Genomic DNA, 17,989 nt, shown 5'->3' on the forward strand with positions numbered 1-17,989 from the left:
CCGATAAAAAATTGAGTTTGCATGGGTTTTGGAGGAGATTGCGATTTTTGAAATCGCTAAAATTTATTGGTTCGCGAGGTTGCACCGTAGTGTTGCTCTTGGAGTGTCACAGCCAGCATGAACTCAAGGGCTAGGGGTTGTTCTCTGAACCTCCTTAACACCACAGGGCTAGGTGGGTTGCTCCCGGTGCGTGTCTATGGAATTAAGGGGATTTTCTCTCTAACTTGTAGAGGGTTGCGACGCTTGTGTGGGGCGCTGCGGCTCAAATTGATGATTTTGGCAGAAAGGGGTTGCGACGCATGTGTCAACCGCCATGGCTGAGAATTCAATAGGGACTAGAGCAAACCTTAATTTTTTTGCTTAGGCCATCTTATGTTGTAATTACTTTTGGAGTTGTAAATGCCTTGTAAACACTTCTTTTGGGATCCAATGTACATACTCAAACTTTTAAATGAAAATAACTATTCCTATGATAAAAAAATTTAAACCCTAATCCGTTGATTACCCTTAGTTACACGTTTATATCCAAATGACTTGATTAGCAAGTCCAACACTATTTAAAATACACAGTGTAATGGTCTTGCTATCCAGGGTGTTACACTTGATCTCTTTGTGTTTACTATTATTAAAGTTAGATTACTTGTATCTTTTCTTTTAAGTTGTAACACAAAACTAATGTTGTTTATAGCCTAACCTCAACAATAAAAAATATATATCTCTTAACCTTTGTTTTGTGTCAAAGTTTGTAAATCTCTAAAGGTTTTTGTGCTAGTGAACGTCATTGAAGAAAGCTCATCAATCTCAGCCCTTAAGTCACGTCTTAAGATCTAGTTAGAGTACATATGTTTGATGGCTCAAAATGTGTAATGTGGCAAGACAAGATCAAGTTTCTCCTCGCAACTTTGAAGGTGCACTACATTCATGACAAAGATTTGAAGACTTTGGAGCCTCCAAATGATGATGATTCTTAAGAAGAGATTAAAGAATGGAAGAAAAGGGAAGAGGATGAACTCATTTGTAGAGGCTACATACTCATTGCTTTGTTGGATTGCCTCTATGATCTCTACACAAACACTACATCGACAAAGGAGATATAATAATCTCTTGATAATAAGTACACAACAGAAGAAATGTCCAAGAAATTCCTTATCAATCAATACATGGAATTTCAATTTTCTGGTTGTAAACTCTTACTCCCCCAAGTACATGAACTTTAAGTTACTATGAATGCGTTGTATACTCTTAAGATAGCATTATTGGAATCCTTCATTGTGGGAGGGGTTATAGCTATACTACCTTCATCTTGGAGAAGCTATAGAAAGAAAATCCTCCATAAGAATGAAGAGATATCTTTGTAAGATATCTTGAAGCACCTAAGGATTGAGGAGGAGTCTGGTTCTAGAGACAACTGCATGGAAGAGTCCAATGTTGGGACATCCAAGGCTAACGCCATAGAAAAACCCTCTTAATCCAAAGGAAAGAGTCATAAGAAGCCCTAATCAAAGAAAGATGCTCATCTAGATCCAAGGAATAACGAGGGGAAATTCAAGGGTGTGAGAGGGTCCTTGTTTTGTTTGTGGCAAGAGTGGTCACATGGCTAGAGAATGCAAGTATTGAAAGCCCCATAACCATGGATCCAAGGTCAAGTCAACATAAGCGGAGTTGGTTGCAACCTTGGGAGAGTTGAATGCCATCCAAAGGAAAGTACAAGGGTAGTGGTATGATACTTGTGCCACCATTCATGTTTCTTATAATAGAGATGTCTTAAAGACCTTTGAAGAATCAAAGGATGGAAATAAGATCCAAATGAGAAATGATCAAAGGTCCAAGCTGTTGGGCAAGCGGTGTTTGAGTCTGGAAAGCTAGTCTATCCAAGGGAAATGAATTTGTGGGGAAAGGGTTTGTGTGTGATGGGATAAATAAATTGTGTACCAAAGACAATGTTTTTGATAATAATGCATGCTCATCTTCCTCTTAAGTGCTTGGTTTTGATTCTATTACTTTATGGCATAGTAGACTTGCTCATATAGGATATAGTACAATTAAAAGAGTTGTCAAATTTGGTTTAATTGTATGCAATGATGTTGAGCATGATAAGTGTGAATTATGTGTTAAATTTAAGATGGTAAAGAAACATTTTCCAAGTGTTGAAAGGAAAGCTAACTTGTTAATTTTGATACACAGTGATTTATGTGAATTGAATGGAATAATTACTAGAGGTGGACATAGGTATTTTATTACCTTTATTGATGATTGTTATAGATTCACATATGTGTACATGCTAAAAATTAAGGATGAGGCCTTTAGCATGTTTAAAATCTATAAAGCCGAAGTTCAAAAATCAATAGGAAAAGAAAATAAAAATAGTTAGAAGTGATAGGGGAGGTGAATACTTCTCCAATGAATTTAATGTGTTTTGTGAGATGCATGGTATAATACATGAATGTACAACCCCTTATACACCCCAGAAAAATGCTATAGCGAAAAGAAAAAATAGAATATATGTTGAAATGATTAATGCTATGTTATATTCTAAATCAGATTCCTCTAAAGAAGAATCAAATCACACCATATGAGATATGGAGGGGAAAGAGATATGTAGGGGAAAGAGCCCCAACCTAGGGTATCTCAAAGTGTTGAGGTGCCTTTCTTATTGTAAGAGCACGGAGCTTGAAAGACCAAGTTGGGTCGAAGGGCCATCAAATGTGTATTTGTAGGCTATGCCTCTAATAGCAAGGCCTATAGGCTATTATACTTGGAGTCTAATGTGATAATTGAATGAATAAAAGTGAAGTTCTTTAAGAATTTTTTGTATAGTGACAATAAGCCTCAAGAATCAATCTCATTAGAAGGAACTCAAGCGGAGTTACTTTCAAGAGTTGTAGAGCAATTGATATTGCCAAGAAGAAGCTGAAGACTTAAAGAGATTGGATCACACAATGAAACCTCTCAAGTGGAGACTCTTTACCTAGTATAGGTATACCATAAGGAAGACACTTGGAAGTATCCTATGGTACTTCAAGTGGAGGATGATCCTAAGACTTTCCAAGAAGCTTAGGTGACGATGTGTACATATGCGGCTGCTCGACTGCCACGGCCGAGGGTGTAATGACCCAACTATTTCTAAGACCTTGGAACATTAAAACTACTAGACATAGCTACTATTTTGATATACAATCATAATTAATAATGTATCTTTATTGAAAACCCAAAATATTGTACTAATACAAAATAGAGTAAAAATATAAAATAAAATATGATATGGTATGGGATCCCATTGTTTACAAAACATAAAACATAGCTTTAAAAACTAGTTCAAAAACTAAATGCGGAATTACATTTCAAAAGACTAAAATAAACGTCATCCTCGATCGACACGCAGTCCACTCAGTCCATTCATCCTTAACACACATGTCAAGCTACAAAGAATCCTTCTGCCTCCATAATCATTTTCCTGCATCACACTAAAATAAAGGAATGAGCCTAATGCCCAACAAGGAAAATCTACTAACAACATACATCATATATCACAAGCATAAAACTACATTATAAATATACAATATAAAACATATGACTAATACAATGGCCATCATACTTCTTGGGGCTTGCTAGCTAGGAAAATCATATGCCCATAAATTTGTAGGGCTTGTTATCTAAACAAGTCATATAAATTTGTTGGGCTTGTTATCCGAACAAATCATATGCCCAAGGACTATATTCTTGGGGTGATATAGTTGTGATGCACGATCCGAGACATTCCTAGGGAGCGGTTTCGTTAGAAAGTCACAACGGGACCCGATACCCGACTCGGGGCGAGTCAAGGGGTATTTTGGGCAATAGACATTTTATTGGGTCATCGGGTTATGAAAATAAATAATTGGAGATATATTTGAAGTTAGAGAGTCTAGGAGGGAATGTTGGGAAAATTTACCATTTTGCCCTCGGGGACGTTTTTGGTACCCCGAGCCTTGGGATTAACTTAGTCACTTAAGGAACCAAAGACAAAAACATAAAACTTTGCCTAAACTGACCCTTTTCTTTCTCTCTCACTCTTGTTTCCTCTAGACACTTCTCCAAGGGAAAAAGCTTTGAAGCTAAGTGGGAATTGCTGGGTTGGAAGTCACAAATTGGAGGTCTAGACTTGGAGATTAGCTCAATATTAGCTTGTGGATTCTAACAGAGATTGATGTAAGCTTTGAATTATGATTTTAGCCATTAAATTCTGTAGTTCTTGGATGATTTTTAGTATTCTTGTGTCTTTGAAGTTAAAGATTGAATTGGGGATTTAATGAGGTTTTAAGCTAGTATTTTGTTGGGTTTTGTTGATGGGAACATTTTAGAACTACTGTGATAGTTAAATTGTGTTGTTGGATTGATTTTAGGTTAAATTGGTTGAGTTTTGGTTGTTGAAATGAGGGATTTTTCTGGGTTCGAAGGGATCGGGTCACGACTCTGTTCTTGGTGAGCCGTGGCCCTCTAGAATAAATGGGGCCAAGAAGAAGCGGGCCACGGGGTCCCTATGGTTGGGCTATGGCACGTGTCTGCTGGCTGGGGAGGCTGAGCCTCTGGTTGATGCGGGCCGCGGCACAAGGCCATGGGGCCACGACTCTTAGGGGTTTTTGGATCCCGAGAAGGTTTTTGGCATAGGAACTCAAAAGCTAAGGCTCGGGATGGATTTTATCACCCAGATTGATAGAATTCAAAGTCCCGGAGACTAGAATTATATCCCAAAGTTATTTATTGGATTAGAGCTTGATGGATGGCTGTTGTTGATACGTTGTGACTAGGTTTTCAGCAAGGCTCGGACTAGGGGATTGTGCTCAGGATATCAGTGCTTAGGAAGCTTGGGACACAGGTAAGAAACTGTTGTACCCATAGAGCAGGGCGTGACCCTATAGTTTGTATTGCAGGGCACGACCCTATATGATTGAATGCAGGGCGTAGCCCTATTGTTTATGTTCTGTATTTTGTTTAAATATTTGTTGAATATATGCTATGTAGTATTTGTGAATGAACGACGAAGGCCGAGAATGAAAGGAAGCCAAGTACGGCAAGGGGCTGGGAACGACGTTGAGCATGTGGAGTGCAAGGCCGAGTACGGCAAGGGCTGGGTGCGGCGTTGAGCATGCGGAGTGCAAGGGTGAGACCCTTCCCAGATGCTTGAGTCATCCTCATGGTGTAGACCGCCTGGGACGACATGGCCGCTAAGTGTTTAGCCTGTTGGTTGCTTTATTATAAGGTGACTGATAGATATGCATATGTTGATTATTTGTCTTGAGTTTTCTTGCTGGGCTTCGGCTCACAAGTGCTCTATGGTGCAGGTAAGGGCAAGGGAATGGTCGACCAACCTTGAGTACGGAGAGCATGAAGCAACTTGTACATGTTCGGCCTGCTTTGTTGCCACGGCCAGGGGTATTTTTTTGAGATGTTAGGTATTAATCTAAATTTTGTCGTTTCGTTGACTCTAATCGTATTTTTGAGTTGTAAATATTTCTAAACAGTATTTTGGGATCCAAAATGTATAACGCTTTATAATTCCAATGAATGACTACATTTTCAAATTATATGACTTTTATTATTGTTTAAGCACACTTTTAACCTAAAACCTTGATTAGCGAGTTAATTGCATGTTTTAAACTCACTTAGTAATGACTCTAAGGAGGTAGGGCATTACATCAAATCCAATAGGTTGCAAGTGAGTATTTCGAAAGAAATACAGCACTAATGGGATCATTCAAGCCTATAAGGCTAGATTTGTGGCCAAAGGGTTTAGTGAAAATGAGGGTAAGTAACAAGTACAACATCTATAAGATTGTTGTTTGCCTTATCATCAATAGAAAACTTATATGTTCATCAAATAGATGTCAAAACGACATTCCTAAATGGTAACCTCGATAAGGAGGTGTACATGGAATACCGGAAGGGTTTTTCTAAGGGGAAATGAAAATAAGATGTGTAGGCTTATTAGATCCTTATATTGTTTAAATCAAGCACCAAAACAATGGCATAAGAAGTTCGATGAGGCCATTGCTTCAGATGGGTTTAGACACAATAGTACAGACAAGTGCTTATACTCTAAGACTTGTATGACTAGGTCATCTTAGAGTGTCTATATGTTGATATTATGTAATGACATGAAAGGCATAATAGAAACAAAGAGGTTTCTATCTACTAACTTCAAAATGAATGACCTTGGAGAGGTTGGTACCATACTAGGTATCAAACTTAGAAGAAATATGGATGGTTATGCCTTAGGTCAAGCTTATTATGTTGAGAAAATGCTTACAATAAAATTGTGACAATCAAGCCACTTTGATTAGAGATTACAACAAAATTTATAATGGGAAGTCTAGACATATAAGTCTAAGAGATGACTATGTGAAGAATTTGATTGATAAGAGTATCATATAAATTTCCTATGTGAAATCATGTGAGAACTTAACAAATTCATTTACCAAACCTCTTGGGAGAGATTTGGTTTGTTCTACAAGTAAAGGGATGAGACTAAAACTCATTGACAAATAGATTCCCCAATGATGGCAACCCAACTCAAAGCTTGTTTACATTGAGCGTAGAGTTCAATGGGTAAGAGCAATTCATTCGATAAGGGAATAGTTTCAATGTTAACAACTTAAAGGTCCCATCAATGGTGAGTTAATGTTGGTTGCTACCGGGCATGAGGGTTAAGCCTTAGGCTATTTGAAATTTAGTGTAAGAGCGACACGCATCTCTAAAGGTAGTAAGATGTTGTAAGAATTTCACATATGTGAACCTAGGTGTGGTGTTGCATCTCAAGAGAGTAAGAGTTTTCACTCCAGATGGTTCATGAATGCATCAAGCACAATGTAACATTCCAAAATTACCTAATAAGGCTTAGGGCCTTGATTAGGGGGCCGGAATGGCAATATGTGAAAATATGTGTTTAATTGCTATGTTAATTTTAATTATGTGAATTACGCGATAATATAACTATATGTGCATAATTAGGAGTATTAAATATGCATGTGGGCCCGCTTCTTATTAGAAGGGCGACTTTGGTAATTTGGCCCATTGCGGGCATAATTGTGTATTTATGTGCATATATGTGATATATGTGAGAAAGTACATTATTATGTGGGTTAATTTGGGTTACTCAGCACAAGGCGATCCTAGGGAGCAAGTTAGCGGGAAAGTAACAATGGGACCCGATACCCGACTCGGGGCGAGAAAGGGGTATTTTGGGTAATAGACATTTATTTGGGTTATTGTGTTATGAAAATAAATAATTGGAGATATATTTGAAGTTAGAGAGTTTAGGAGGGAATATTGGGGAAATTTACCATTTTGCCCTCGGGGATGTTTTTGGTACTCGAGCCTCGGGATTAGCTTAAGTTAGTTAAGTTAGATAAAACAAACTTAGAAATCCTAGAAGCTGCTACCTAGACCGACTCTTTCTCTCTCCTTTTTCTCTCAAGGCTTCCAAGCTAAAATCATAGAAGAATCAAGGAATTTCTGACTAGAAATCACAAAATTTGAGCTCTAGACTTGGAGATTAGCTTAGTGATAGCTTGTGGATTCAGTCACGAACTGAGGTAAGCTTTGAATTACAATTTTGGGTCATTAAATTCTGTGTTTTCTTGTCTGGTTTTTAGTGTTCTTAAACACTTTAAGGTTATGAATTGAATTGGAGTTTTGATGAGGTTTTGAGCTAGTTTTCTGTTGTGTTTTATTGCTGGGAACATATTAGGGTGATTGGGATAATTGAATTATTTTTTGGGGTGAAATTTGGTATGGTTAGGATTGAGTTTGGCTGCTGGAAATGGAGGACTTTCTGGGTTCGTGGGGCCAAGTCGCGACTTTGTTCTTGATAAGACGCGACTCAACCTAAGCCATGCACCATGAGAGGCCTCTGCCTGGGAGGCGCATTGCAACTTGAGAGGCCAAGTCACAGCCCGTGCCTCTAGATAGAGAGGAGGAAGAGGGTGGTCAAGGGGGCACCTCGCGACCCACAGGGGGGCAAGTCGCAGCCCGCCTGGGAAGATTTTCCTTGGGGAGGTTGTTTTAGAATGAAATTTTTTCCTTAGGGCTTGAGATTGTTTTGACTACCCGGTTCGGTGGAACCCGAGGCCCCGGAGGCTAGGACTTGGTCTAGAAGCCTTTGATCGCTCAATATTAATAAAATCCTATTTTATGGTTGTGGCTTAGGGTATCACTTAGGGCTCAGAACTGGGATCGTGCTCAAGGGTCGTTCTCGTTTACGCTTTCTTGTACCTAAGGTAAGAAAACTGCACCCAGAATGTGTTGTGTGTGATTAGAGCTCGACTCGTTCATTATGTGTTATTATGATTAGGGCTTGACCCGTCTATTGTATTTTTAAATGGTTAGGGCTTGGGCCCCTGGATTGGTTATGTTGGGCTATTATTTTAAATGCTTGCTGATAAATGTTTAAGTGCTTATATTCGTTACATGAATTCCTTGGTCAAGGCATGTGGCCCCATTATGTGAATATGCCTAGTATTATGGAAATAATTATCCAATGGGATTAAATGATTAGCATGAATATGTGCTTAATTGTCGGGATGTGCCTATCCACATCTGTATCTTATAAGTAAGGTATGAAATCCTAGATCAAGGCTTGACTTATGAGTCAAGGACGGCAATAGCGCGTTGTGCGCTGGTCGAGAGGCATTGGCCTAAACCAGCAACATACTATTACGATGATCGACTCTAAGGTTGAAGGTGAACCATGGGGGTTGGGCTAGCTCTATGGCTAATGAGACAGAGCTAAGGGCGAGGCCCCAGGTGACTCTATGGTCACGTAGCTAGGGCATAGGCCCGAGAGTTGGCTTAAAGGCCAACTGAATAGGGCAACGACCCCAGGTTGATCCAATGATCATGTGATTGAACTTTAATGATATTGGCAATGAATTAATGTTAATGATTATTGTTGAATGGTTATTTTAAAGTTATATTCTCTGTTGTTGCACGTTCTGTTTTCTTTTTGAGCCTCAGCTCACAAGTGCTTTGTGGTGCAAGTGCTTTGCGTCTGCTCGACCATCACGACCGGGGTTATCTCAGAGGAACTAGGGTTACAGCCCTGTTTTGCCATTTAGGACGGCTGATGTAACTTTTGTTATGTATTTATCCTTTTTAAAAGTTGTGTTGTAATGTTTTGGGATCCCATGTTATATAAAACTTTTGGAATAAAATTCAATGGTTCTTTGACCAAAATTTTAACCCTAACCCTTGTCACTAACCTTAGTTACACGTTTTAAGTCAAATGACTTGATTAGCAGGTTTGACACAATTTTAAGTACACAGTGTAACGGTCCTGGATTAGGTGGGCGTTACACACAAGGCCATTAAAAGTGCTGAGCAGGAACAATGGGAAATACATACGTAATTAGATAGAGGTGTGTGAGACATTACCTATTTTTATCACTAGGAATGTGGGTTCAATCTCTTAAGAATACCTTAGCATTTTGATTTAAGCTTTGTAGTATTTTCACTAAGGTAAAGTTCAAACCCAAAAGGTACTTTACTTTATGCACTAATATCATTTGGCTAGAGAATCGATGATGTATTTAACCAAGTGGGAGAATGTTGTTACTGTTTAAATACATGGTGAAATTTTTAGGCACGAAGAAGTGTAAACACAAAAACGATTTGACAAAAGTCAGCATGTGAAAGTTGACTTTCTCTATAGGCATTTATAAATCATCTATTGGGTCCAAAGTGTTTCTTTGAAGTATATGAAAGTACCCAAAAAATTTGGGAGAGTTTGTGGGTGTTTTGAGACAAATTTTAGAGTTTCAAAATAGAGGCATCGATGATGCATCACCTATGGGCAGCAACGCTTTGCACGGTGATGCATCGCCTGGAACTAGGTGACGCATCGCTGGGCTATCCGTATGTGTTCGTACATTTACATGTTTTAGCTCCAAAACTTTAATTTAAATGTCGTAATCTCATTGGTTGAGTCTAATGATGGTCCTATACTATTTAAAGGGTTGATATGAGTTAATTGGTGAATTGATCACTCACCTATCTCTCTCTAAAAGAAGCACCCACTCTCTCTCTCTAGCTTTCAAGATTAATAGTTTTCTCCAAGATCTTCATCAAGAAAGCTTGGCTTGTATAAAAACCCAAGGCTTGTGTATCCCAATCTCATTACATTGTAGTAGCTTCAAGCATTTCCATAGAGATGGCTAGGAATAGAGATTTTTGGACAACAAATCTTCATTTGTGTCAAGCCTTGCAACTTTTGTGTTTCACATAAAATCATAGCTTTGGGATTTTATTTTCTAAGGATTGTTCGTCAAGAAAGGTCTACTGTAAAGTTGATCTCTTTGTGTTTATGTCATTTGTGTTTACTATCATTAAAGTTAGATTACTTGCATCTTTTGTTTTTATTTGTAACACAAAACTAAGGTTGTTTATAGCCTAACCCCAACATTTATGTTGTTAGTATTGATGATTAAATGTTTCTGAGTTCATCTTATAATAATTTAATCACTTAATCCTTCATTATCAAGATTAGAATTCATATCATGAATATGGTTCTTTGATTACCAAGATTTTCTTTCAAACTTTGAATGAGGTTCTCGATTAGCATCTAAGGTTTGTAATATCAAGTATTCTTATTATGCATTGTTGATTAAGAAAATGCAAAGCCATAAATTCACAATAGTTACTAGTATAGGTATGTCCTTTATTATGGGATGCGGGAGCTATGTCATCTTTGCTCCTTCTAATTATGATATTCAAATACCTTAAATACTTAATAAGTGGGACTCTTTCTCTCAAGTCGTGGCTAAGGTTCTCTGTCTCTTTTGGTTGCTCATGGTTAGGTTGAATTACGGTCTTGTCATCACCATCACCATGATGTTGGTTTGGGGTCTGGCCCTTTCAACATGCTCCCTCAACTATGTCGTTAAGCCTACCTTTGCTATTTCTTAAGGCAGTCAGACCCCTTCCATACGCTTCAGTTGTCTGAACTTACTAGACTTCCAACCTTGGTCGGTGTTTTACAATCTTTTTCATGGGTCTTGGCTAATCTTATGCCTGCTAGTGTTCTCATCTCTCCTAATTTTTTAGTTGAGGTCTCTTCAGACCCTATTGTTAGTTCTAATGCTTCGTAAAGGGCTATTCATGGACTCACAAAAATTTCAAGTGTCAATTCGTTATGCCCGAGAGTGAAACTCGAACTGTTTACAAGAAAACTAAGGGTAGACAGGTATCTATTGATGTTTCTACTTCTTAACAAGTGGGTGTTGCACAACAACCCAACCATGAGGAATGAGTATTATCAGTTGGAATGCTCAAGGATTTGGGAGTCATCAAGCATTCTAAATCTCTTCCTCGATGTTAGGCAATATGATCCTCTCATTTTTTTTATCATGGAGTCAAGGCTCCATAGAGGATTTTTTTATAAGATTTTATCTAAGGTTAATATCAATAGTGGTTTAGAGGTTCCTAGGCTAATTTTGGTGGGGGACTTTTATTAGTATGGAAAGAGGATGTATGTGTAACTCTTTTAACTTATTCTATGAATCATTTTGGATGTTATATCTCATTGTTTAAAGCTTGTATTTTTTATTTTACTTGTTTTTATGGTGCTCCTAGAGTATCTTGGATTTATCCAGATGTCGAGAACACGAAATATTTTTATAGAATAGCATTTCATAGGCATGCCAATTATACGATTCACTATTTGTTTGATGATGGTTCTATAGTATTCTCTGAAGTTGATATTATTCGTCCAGTTGTGTTATTTTTTATCATTATTTACTTCTAAAAACCTTTAATATAACGACATTGACACTATATATGGAGGAATCGTGCTTAGTTTTCCAAGGCTGAGAATAGGACTATCCTGTAGACCTACACCTTTGATGAAGTTCGTTGTGCTGCATACGAATTTGCTTCAGATAAATCCCTAAGGTTAAATGGTTTTAATGGTTCTTTCTATTACAATTTTTTTTGCTTTTATGCCCTTGTAAACACACATTTCTGCTGTAACACATTTTATTATTAATAAATAAGTATAAAATATTTTGTTTATCAATTGCATTGCTTGCTTGTTTTTATTACATGATTATTTGCTTAGTACAAACATATATAAAATCTCGAACATATAAATAAGTTACACTTATAGTGACTGAGTCACAGTAGATTATAAATGTAATTATATGTTTAAAAGAACTAGTCCTAAGATTAAAATAATGCACAAGATTTTTACAGTTTTGTTAATCTACGATATGATCTACTTATACAGTAAGTGTGATGTGTTGTCCATGACATTAGCTAAGGAGATAAGAACGAATGTATTTTTTTACATTGGACTAGAACCGACTCTGATTATTGATAGATAAATAAGTATTAATATTATCGAATCTATTTAGAGTCACAACGTTGATCATAGATCAAGTCGATCTGAATTCTGAGAGATAATATTTTTATTAATTATATTATGTGAATCTTTTTATTTGTTCGTTAAAAGCTTACCCTACAGCATAGCCTATACTTACATATTGGAGGTTCATTAGTATAATTGTATGAGGGTATGTATTATAGATATGAAATCTATAGCTTCTATACGATAAGTGAAAAGATGACTTCCTTAATAGCTTAGTCCAAATGGTTAAATGATTGAACGCTCATATCTGTGATTAAGTTCATAGATTTATCATTTATAGGGGACTTAGTGTGAGTTAAGGATAAAATACTAATGAGTGGAAAAATAGTAATTTACACCCAGCTCATTATTAAGTCATCAATAGAAGACTGACTGACGGTGGTGATTATAACAATGGATAACGACTTTATACGAGTAATATCGTTCAATGAATTCAAGAGTTGAATTCAAAATCTATAGTGGAGTCATGAGGAATTAATAAATTGTGAGATAAAATATTTAATAAATAAACTCACGGGAATAAATTGAAGCTTGTATTCATGGATCCATGGTTCACATGTCATCTCTTATTAAATCAAAGTTTAATAGCCTCAAATAATTGATTTAATTATCAACTATAAATATCAAATTGATTAAGTCAATTTAATGATATTTACATGTATTAAGAATTTGAGAATAAAAGAGAGTCTTTTGGAAAAATGAATTAATATTGAAAAATTTGTGTCAATATAAATAAATAATATTAAATCATGTATTAAAATATTATTAGTTAATTTGAATAAGAATTTAATTAATTAAATAATTAAAACATAAATAAATAAAAGGTTTTGAATTTGGCCCAATTGGAATTTAAATTTAAGACAAAGAGATTGGGCCCAACTAGTTGTGTGGGAGCCCAAGCTCTTTTAATTTTTGTTTATTATTTTGAATTAATTGAAATAAAGCTCATTTATTTATCTATATAAGGAATGCAATGTCTAGGGTTTTTAGAAAGTGAGTTGTTCATTTTTGGATAGGTGAAAACCTACAAACTTGATTCTCCTTGCTTGGCCGCCCATCACTCTCTTCCTTTCCCTTTGAATTTTTTTTTTTAGTTTTGGTTTGATATTTTATTTTCTTTTAGTTTTTAGATTTTATTTTTTTTAGTATTTTTTTAATGTAATAGAACCGTGGAAATCGTAAAAATTATTGAAAAAAATGAAAATGTTGAAGCCTGAAGAGAGGGCCGCAGCATTGACAAAACTCGCAAGGTTGGAGTAGGCTTGGCATGGAGCAAGCGCCGCAATGCAAGGGTGAAGGGCTGTGGCGCTTCATCGGGTTCTCAGAATATGTATATATAATAAAAAAATTAAAAAATTTAGATACGGGCCATGGCGCTTGAGAGAGCGCGCCGCGGCGCTTGTGGGATCCGAGGGCTTAAGAGGGCTTGCCTTCTTCTATTTTTGTCACTTCTTCCATTTTGAAAAAAATTCAAGATTTCTCTCTTAATTTTCTCTCTAACTTTTCTCTCTTTCAATCCAGAAATTTTCTCTCCAATCCCCTATTACACCTTGAATCCTTACATATTATCCTCCAAACATTTCTTTTTCACTCAAATTCCCTAGTTTGCTATAGAAATCCCTAATTCCCAAAACTTTCAAACCCTTGTTTTTCAAATTCTATCCATTGGAGTTCAAATTGAGATTTATTGGATACTTGGTGCATTTGAAGGGTTCATGAGGAGTCTATCACAGTCAAGTAAGTATTTCTACAAGTATTTGAATTCTTTTTCGATGATTTCCTTATATTGAAGACATTGTTGAAGGGATTATCGTTTTGGGATTATTGTATGGATTGAGCAGCATTGTGGTGTGATTATGAACTGTTTGGGATTATTATTAGTATATTGTAAAGTTTCGGGAATATTGAAAATATAGGGGAGGTGCTGTCAAATTTTTAGTAGGATATTATGGGACCTACAAGAAATCCTTCTAGAGCATCATCCTCTAGGAACGCCAATAGACCATCTTCTTCTAGGGAACCTGAACAGCCCCAGAATATGATGCTACAAAATTTGTGAGTAAGGCAGCTTTTGATCGGTATAAAAGGATACGTAAGAAAAAGGTGATAAGTGAGAGAGGTTTTGAGTATACTGAAGAACCATGTGAAATTGCTACTTATGAAGAGATTCTTGCAGAAATTCAACGAAGGGGTTGGGCTATGTTTGCTACGAAGGATGTAAGTCACGCCAATTTTTTGGTGGTTTTAGAATTTTATGCGAATTATGTTGAGATGAAAAATACGGAAGTGTTTGTGAGAGGTGTCCAAGTTCTTGTAGGTATAGATACAATTGTTGTTTTGTACCACATGCCGACATATGAACAAGAGGATGATGAGTATCATCAATGGGCTCATGGGGATGACATTAATTGGAATGAGGTAGCTGAAACTTTGAGTATACCAGGGGCTCGTTTTACTATTGTTGGTGGTGTTCACAAGTATCTTTGGCGTTATCAGTTGAATCATGTGGCTCGTGCTTGGGTTCATTTTGTGAGCGCACGATTGATGCCGACTATTCACATGTTGGATATTAACAAGGAGAGGTTGTTATTGGTGTATGAAATTATGACTGGGATGACTATTGATGTCGGCTGAATTATTAGAAAAAGTATGAAAGATATTAGTATGTTGACTACTACGGCAGGATTAGGACATGGCTCGTTCATCACTGATTTATGTCGTACGCATGGAGTTGTTATGAGTGGAAGTGACGTAGTTAGGAAGCCTATGTCTGCAATTTCTAAAAATAGGGTGCTTAATTATGAACCACCTTCCTTAGAAGAACCACCACCTCGACAACGTTCCACTGATAAGAGACAAAGAATTCGTGATGTAGAAGATGAGGATAATGAAGCAGAATTAGAGGGTAATCTTCCTGAGGAGCCTAAGCATGAGGTACCAGTTGCACAGACACTTGTTCAGCCTGAAACTGGTACTTTTGATCCATATATGCAGATGATGCAGAACCAATTCAACTATTTGGTTCAACAGAACAATTATCAGATTGCTCAAAATCAGCATATGCAGCAGTATCTGGTGCAGCAAAGTGAGTATCAAATCGCTCACGTGGACCAACTCAATGTGTTGGTGAATCAGTGGTCTCTCCGAAACAATGAAGACATAGCTCCATTCCAACCACCATCTCATTTTTTTCCTTATCAACCGCCTCCACCATGTTGAATGTTTCTAGTAAGTTTCTTTCCCTTTACTTTTATTTTATTTTTTTAAAAAGAAAACATTGGGGACAATGTTTAGATTAAGTTTGGGGGAAGAGATTTATTGTTGTGTGTTTTGTCTGTGTTGTCTTGTTTTGTGGTGATTATGTCTGTTTTGTGTTAGTTGTGTTTTGTTTAGGTTGTTTAGGGTGTCAGATGAATCAAGTTGAAAATGATTAGCCAATGATAATATGATGGAATGATGAGCTGTATAAATTGAATGGGAATAAAACTGTAAAAAAAAATCTGTGTGCTTGGTTGAATATTTTGTTCTATTTTTACTTAAAAACTTAAATAATTGAGAGCTTAATCATGATTTTGATAAATTTTATGTGATTGAATAAAATTTATGCCTACTGAATTTAAAATAAGAAGGGAAGATTGAAATTGGTTTATCCTAGAACTTGTTTGCTTGCTTTTTTAGGCAAAATCCTAGATAATGCATGCTTAGAATAATGATTTAGGCATTTTTTTGGACTGTTTGAGCCTTTCAAGCTAACCTTTATTTGTTGGAATCCTTAGTTACCCATTTTTGAGCCAAAATTGATTTTTTTTTTATTTATTGACATTTTCCTTAAGCTTATAACTTAAGAACCTAACTATTATTTTTCTTTCCTTTTAATGTAGCATGAGCATAGGAACGATAATTGGGAGTAATTGGGATTGATTTGTAATAGGGGGGGGGGGGGGGGTTATGTATGACAAGTTGTGTCAACATTGAAGAAAATATATTTTGAGAGAAAGAATAGAAAAATAGAATAAGAAAAAAGAAAAAAAAACATGAGAAATCATTACAATCCAAATTGTAACATCAAGGAATAAGTTTGGGGGAGTGTAATGTCATATATATATAAAATAATTTGATTATGCAATTTCTCTCAAAATGGTAAGATATTTGGAACTTTGGGATTGGTTTTGTGATTTGTATTAAGGGTTGAATTGGTTGGTTGGTTAGTGTTCATGATACATTTTGAGCTTAAATGACTTTCTCATCCACCTTTACCTAAGCCATTCAATTATATGCTTGAAAAGACCTATTATTTCTTTGCTTGTTCTGTCTACATTAGTGGAGATTAGCAAGTGTAGCAAGCTTATGGGATATTTTTTGGTTGTTGGATTGAGGTGGAAATTTAGTGAGCATAAATTAATTCAATTACATGTTATTTGTTAATTATGATTTTGAGAGCTGCTATTTTTGTTGTTTAATTGAATGGAATAAATGTCTTAACTAAAATTCTGGATTAAAAGTTGAGTTCCTTGAAGATTATATATTTGAGTTGTTTGTCATAGCTTGAGGCTTAGTATTGTTGTTGGCTTGATTCATGTGTGTGTGTGTTTGTGTTTTTGTTCATTAGTTGAGTTGTTTGTTTTGGTTTACTCGAGGATGAGTAAAAGTCAAGTTTGGGGGAATTTGATGAGTCGGTTTTTAGCATAGTTTTAACCTGTGTTTAGGGTAAGTTTGAGTCAATTTGGTGGAATGTTGTGCGGTATTATGCTTGTTTTGGTATGTATGCAGGAAATTGATTGAGGAAGCATGGAGTTGCGGAAATGAACGAAAAATCATAGCAATTGGGAAATTTATGCTAAAAGTTGACAAGAAGAAAGTTGAGGATTCATATGCGGAGAGTCTTGTTCATTTTGGAGCCTTGGAAGTAAGTTTTGAGGTCAATGTGAAGGGCTGCGGCGCTTAAATGAAGAGTTGCATCGCAAGGGAAAAACAGAGAGAGCCAGTTTCTGGACATTTCAAGGGCCGCAGCGCATGTTTGGAGCGCCGCGGTGCGTGCTGGAATCAGAGACCATGATTGCGCAAATTCAGAGAGGTAGGCCGCAGCGCTTAAATACCAGGGCCCCAGCGCGTGTAATTTTTGAGTGGCCATCTAAAGGGCGAAATCGTCATTTATTTTGAAAAACAGTTTTATGGTTCCTATTTAAAAACGTTTTTAAGAGTTAATTAGAGGGGAGTCATTATTTTTATGTTCAGAGATTACTAGAGACCTGGGAGAGAACATTGAAGATCTTAGAGTTTTATTTCTTGATCTCTTCTTTATTCTCTTTATTCTTGAGTTTATGTTTATATTTAAATTTTTTGATTCCTTTATGTTTGTCTTGAACTAATCTTGTTGTTAGGGTGTTAGTGGATTCTTCTTGAAGCTTTTGATTTCTTAATGCAGTTTTTCTGAGTTTCTTTCTACTATTGTGAATTATTTATCTTATGCTTAATGCTTGTGAATGATTGATCACCATTTACATGTTTATATGATTTTAACCGATGCTCTGAGAAGAGAAGGCTAATTATGCTATAGGTAGATAATCACAATTTTATATTAGACGAGAGTAC

The sequence above is a fragment of the Humulus lupulus genome, chromosome 8 (assembly GCF_963169125.1).
Source record: "Humulus lupulus chromosome 8, drHumLupu1.1, whole genome shotgun sequence".
NCBI lineage: Eukaryota > Viridiplantae > Streptophyta > Magnoliopsida > Rosales > Cannabaceae > Humulus > Humulus lupulus.